General features: G+C 41.7%; 1 pseudogene; it reads right to left on the bottom strand.

The window, feature by feature from the left end:
• Nucleotides 1–1,263: 1,263 nt before the first annotated feature.
• Nucleotides 1,264–3,832, bottom strand: LOC143883904 (G-type lectin S-receptor-like serine/threonine-protein kinase At2g19130 pseudogene; annotated as a pseudogene).
• Nucleotides 3,833–5,630: the final 1,798 nt, after the last annotated feature.

Raw genomic sequence — 5,630 nt, 5'->3', positions numbered from 1 at the left:
CTACATTTGGGCTCCTTTTTTAATTTACTAGAAATCTAAGTTGTGCCCCTCTAGTTTTATTAGTCATTGGCTTTCAATGTGAGCATCCAAAGGAAAAAATTCCTTTCCAAACTTGGCAAACCAAACATTAGAAAAAATGTTCTTGAAATTTTTTTTCTTGCCAAGTTTGGCAAACCAAACAGCAGAAAAATATTTCTTGAAATTGTATAGAAAATTGTGGAAAGTAAAGAAATTTCTGCCTGAAATGTTTTTCCTGCAATGCATTCCAAATAGGGCCCTATCGATGACATTTTTTCATATTCATTTGATTTTTTTTTTAATCGTAGTTGGCTACATTAAATAGAGAGGCGACCGCGATGGTCAATACATAAAAATAGCAATACATGAACCAAGGATAAACATAGACCCTGATGGGGTGTAAAAGCGTAGCAACCTCTTAGCTGCCGACACGTGGCTAGGGAAGGGCCCACCGCGGACCAGCCTATCAGCTACCGGCACGTGTCTCGAGGGGGGACCCACTGCAGATCCCGCGTCAGCAAGGGTAGTTCGGTAATTACCTCATAGTAGGTGAGCCCGAACCTATAGCTGGTGGACACCTGCTTTGGAGCATTAACTCCCCACCTACCCCAAATTTCCCCTATAAAAGGGCGTCCAAAGCTCATAAATCAGGGTAATAACTTCTTCACCCACCACTCTAAAAACTAGCTCTGCACTCTTGCCCATACTGACTTGAGTGTTGAAGAGCCTGCCCGGAGTAACACTCCGGGTTGGTCATTCTGACCTCGTTTGCTCTCTGCGCAGGGCTCAGCTCCCTCACCTCGGCTTCTCGGGTCCTCCAGTTCGGATCTTACGTCACTGTCATATCTGTTACCGATTTTAGGCCTAACAGACCCGCAAACACGTACTCCCTCAGTGAAGAAGGAAATCAAAGCTAGCAAGGCTATCCCTATCAACATCCACCCGAGCTAATCGATCGACATCAGACTTGGCCGATCTCATATTGTTTAAACAAATCAATCGTTGGCCCTGCCTATAGTTCGTGTTGGAGAGAGGGAGGGAGGGGAGGTTAAGTATTGGTTCTACAAAAGTGTTGTACTGGCTGTACAAAAGTGTTGTACCGGATGTGGCTTCACGGCTTCACAACCGGCAAAGGTGGGTGAATTTATCACCGCCCTAGATATAATATTATCACTCAAATGACATACTACCAAGAAAAAAGAGAAATTGAAAGCTAATCTTCCATAAAAGCATGCAAAACATTACTGTGTAGAATATGAAACTCTCATTGAGTAGTAATTTTCATAGGAATTCACGGAACATAATAGAATTTCTAATAGCATTTATTCCAAAAAGAACACAAGACTCTCTTGATCTTCTTCAAAGATTTGAAGAGTCCTTGGAATTGGAGGCATGTTTACCTCTAAAACTCCCTCAAGAATTTGAACAATCTCCCCCATGGTTGGTCTAGAATTCTCATTGTCCTGAATACACCAAAAAGCAACTTTACAAACCCTATCAAGTTCTTCTGTGTTAGCATTACTCCCCAACCTGTGATCCAACAAGCAAAGAACTTCACCTTCGGTTATTTTCTTCGAAGCCGAACTAGGGAAAAAGCCAACCTTCCCATCTTCAAATTGTTCTAAGTTTCTCTTGCCTGATATTATTTCAAAAAGAAGCATTCCGTAGCTATAGACATCAGCTTTTGCTGTGATAGCAAGGCCTAAAATCCATTCCGGTGCGAGATACCCTCTGGTTCCTCTCATGGTTGTCAACACCCGGCTAAACTCCCGGCCAAAGACCTTTGCCAGACCAAAGTCTGCCACCTTGGGGCAGAATTTATCATCCAAAAGTATGTTTTCTGGCTTTATGTCACAATGTATGATGCAATCTCTGCATTTCTCATGGAGATAAGTTAACCCTTTGGCTGTTCCAAGTGCAATTTGGTATCTGGTTGCCCAGTCCAATATACCGGAGTCCCTTTGAAACAGATGCCCGTCTAAAGAACCCTTTGGCATGTATTCGTAGATCAGCAGTCTTTTATCACCTTCAAAGCAGAATCCAAGAAGGCGAATGAGATTAACATGCTGAATTGTCCCAATCGTGCTCACTTCCGTTCGGAATTGCTTCTCCCCTTGTCGAAGGCCTTCGAGTTTTTTTACTGCTATGGACGTTGAATCAGGCAAAATCCCTTTAAAAACTGAACCGAAACCTCCTCCCCCTAATTTTTCAGCGAAGTTCTTGGTGGCTCTCTTCAAATCTTTATAGCTAAGTGATACCAAAGAACCATGTACTGCATTTGATACTATAGTGGCCCTTCCCCTCTGACATCTCCAAATCAGAACCAAAACAATACCCATTATGACAACCATAACCCCTGCAGCTGCACCTATAGTCAACCCTGTATTTGCTTTCTTCTCACCTCCTGAAGAACCCGGGAGCTCAAAAGCCGAACCTTGCAGCTCAGAAGCCGCAAGACGGAGATAAAGATCTCCTCCCTTACCGTCACCAGTAGATAGTTGTCTCATATTCAAAATGTCTCCAATCCATATGAAGCATCTACTATTATCATGAGCATAGGCAGTACAAGAACAGTTATTCAAGCAAGCTGATCGGCAATCATCAGCGCTTCTAGCTGTCAAAAGTTGTTGATTTACACGCAACGGCATATCATACATACTCAACTGCATATCATGCATCCTCCAGAAGCCATCATTTCCACATTGCAAAGGTGTTTTCCTCACACATCCACCAGAACAGTCACTCAAGCTCCAATCCTTTACGGAAACTGGTTCAAAACCGTGCAAACATGTGCAGGAGGTCACGCTCTGGCTGCAGCTACCAAAAGGCCCACAAAGAGAATAAACTTCGCATCGGTCTCTCGGTAGAGAAAAAATTGATTGCCACTGTTTATTCTCCTCGATCCAGTTTAATGTCTTCATTTGCCCTGACACGTCCATCACATATCTGGAGGTAATGTGAGGATTATTTATTGAGTAATTAGAATACTTTACCTTGTCATCATTGACATAGCTGAAATTGGTGTACCAGGGAATTGCCATTTCGGGAACTTTGCTGAAAAAATGCCCATTCCAATCCCCGCTGCTCCAGTAGATGTCTGATCCATTCCATAGTATAAAAAACTGACTGCTGTTACCTGGGTCGTTCTCATGAGAAAATAGACCAGGAGCTGGATTTTCAGAACTGGTCCATGAAGTGAGAATCTGGTTTTCTCCAGTGATCTTGTTCAGCCCCAGCCATCCTTCAGGAAGCCATGTATCAGTTGGGTGATCAAAACTCTGCCAAATCACAGCAGAGGAATCCGACCGTTCTCTCAAAACTAGATTACCATTGTCAAGAAGCACAACGAATGTTCCATTTGTGGCTTTAACAGTTGAATTTGTGGACCAGATGAGGATGCTTGACTGGTTTTGGAGGACTAGATTACCATCTTCTGAGATTTTTAGTTGTGATGAAGTGTCAGGGAGGGGTGTTTCTCTATTTGCTACCCATACTGGTGTTAGTTTTGAGATTTTTTTGTACCAGATGCCAATGTAATGTTTCCGAGAGTTACCTGGAGAGAAGAAACCCAATTCAAATTTGCCATATTTAGAGATTATGGTCTGGTCTCCAGAGAGTGATTGGCCTGGATAGATGGTATCAACTGCTATAGAATGATGGAATTCTGAAGAGAAGGATGCGAAGATGAAAACAGCAAAGAAGAACCATGGCCTGCAACTGATACCCATTTCTGCGGAAACAGCAGAAATAAAGAAGATATTCGAAGAAGAGGAGATGAGGTGTGAGTGTGAGTGTATAGCCTAAAGAAGACGTCGCACTTGCATCTTAAAAAGAAAAAAAAATCCCAGTTGAAATTACCAAACTAGCCCTTGCTTTTAAAACTTTAAAACTGTTCAAAACGACTGAAATGCTCTTCAATTCTCAGGGAACAAATATGACTCATCGGATGATCCCAACTGTCCGATCGATGGTCTAAAAATGAAGTCATGGTCCAGAGTCAAGCTCTACCTTCCTACGATTTGAAAAAAAATGAACAAAGGGTGTAAATTTCCCGTAATGCTATTAATAAATGGATAGGATTCTGGGTGGAGGGTCAGTTTCACAGCAACTACTTCTAAAAGTATGAAAAATTGCCAATGGGGGACACCAAAATACGAGAATTGCCAGCGGGGGACACTCTCTTGAAAAATTGTTAGAAAGGGACGAAATGGGGTTATCAACTCTCTAAAAGGGGGTTATCAACCCTCTAAATGGGGTTATCAAACTCTCAGAAGGGGGTTATCAACCCTCTTTAACAATTTTTCAAAATTGTGTCCCCCGTTTGGCAATTCCTGCTTTTTTGTGTCCCCATCCTGCTTTTTAGTGTCCCCCATCCGCAATTTTGGTGTCCGTGTTGACTCGGGGTCAAGACGGCCATTGTCGCACTCATGGTTTAAAATTCCAGTTTCGGTACCAGTTTCAGTTTCGGACCTTTCAAAAACAAAAATTCTAAAATTTTGGTCGAAATTTGGTAATAATTAAAAAAGAATATTTAATTCATTTCGGACAGAAATTCCAAAATTTCGGCCGATATTTTGTAACATTTTTTTTTAATTACAATTTTTCTAAATTTCGGAGCAAAATTCCCAAAATTCTGAAATTTCTGCCGAAATTCGGAATTTCGGTTTCAGTCTCCACCGAAATAATTTCGGATTTCTGCCCAAATTTAAAACCATGGTCGCACTCAATTCAGCTAGCGACTTTAATTTCTGATGAAACCTCAAGGATGGATCCTCTTTGTTTTCTACCCAAGCTGCTGTTTGTTTTGAATTTTTTTTCTACATAATTGATAGGACAATAACCAAGGAGGCAATCCAAGCCTCTACCGATGACTTAGTGCAATTACCAAAACATGGTTGTGCTGATATCATTTGGCATTTTTTTAAGGCTACTGATATCCGCATGACCATGTATTGATAATGCCCCCAACTCACCTTGTTTTACACTTTATTAATTGTCTGTAGAGAATTGAGAATTGGGAATTGTAATAACTTTTTTACTGCACTTTAACCAATGAAAATGAAGGTGAACTCGCCCCATTATCAAGAAATGGTTGTGCGCAGCGGCGGAGCTAGGATTTATGCACAAGGGGGCCATGCTTATACATAAGGGGGGCAGGCCGTCAAATTTTAAAGGGGTTGGGCCCAATTGAGTTGGGCCTATTAAGGATTTGGTCCAAGTCAACAGGGGCAACTGCCTCCCTTATGCTATGTAGCTCCGCCCCTGGTTGTGCAGTATCAATAGCCTCTTGTAATTTTGTCCTAAGATTTCATTATGATTTCTTTTCAAATTTATAATTCTTCTCCCGTAATTTTGAAACCAAGCAATTTTTTAAGATTGTTGAGTTATCTTCAGAAATGTCATCTCCACAACAGGACCTACCAAATGAATGGCCTGGATCATGCTAATATCAAGTGTGACCACTTTGTTTATTTTTAGGGAAATGATAGTTTCCCCCTTCGACAGATAAAATCCCCCCCCCCCCCCCCCCCCCCCCCCCTTAACGTTATTAGTTAAGCTTTAAAGTCAAAGAAAAATGTTGAGGGGGTGAATTTTTCCTCAAGCAGTGAACC

This window comes from Tasmannia lanceolata, unplaced genomic scaffold (assembly GCF_043159265.1).
Source record: "Tasmannia lanceolata isolate RefF3 unplaced genomic scaffold, GAP_Taslan_0.1 ptg000008l, whole genome shotgun sequence".
In the NCBI taxonomy this organism is placed as follows: domain Eukaryota; kingdom Viridiplantae; phylum Streptophyta; class Magnoliopsida; order Canellales; family Winteraceae; genus Tasmannia; species Tasmannia lanceolata.
This window is presented reverse-complemented; position numbering and strand designations above follow the sequence as displayed.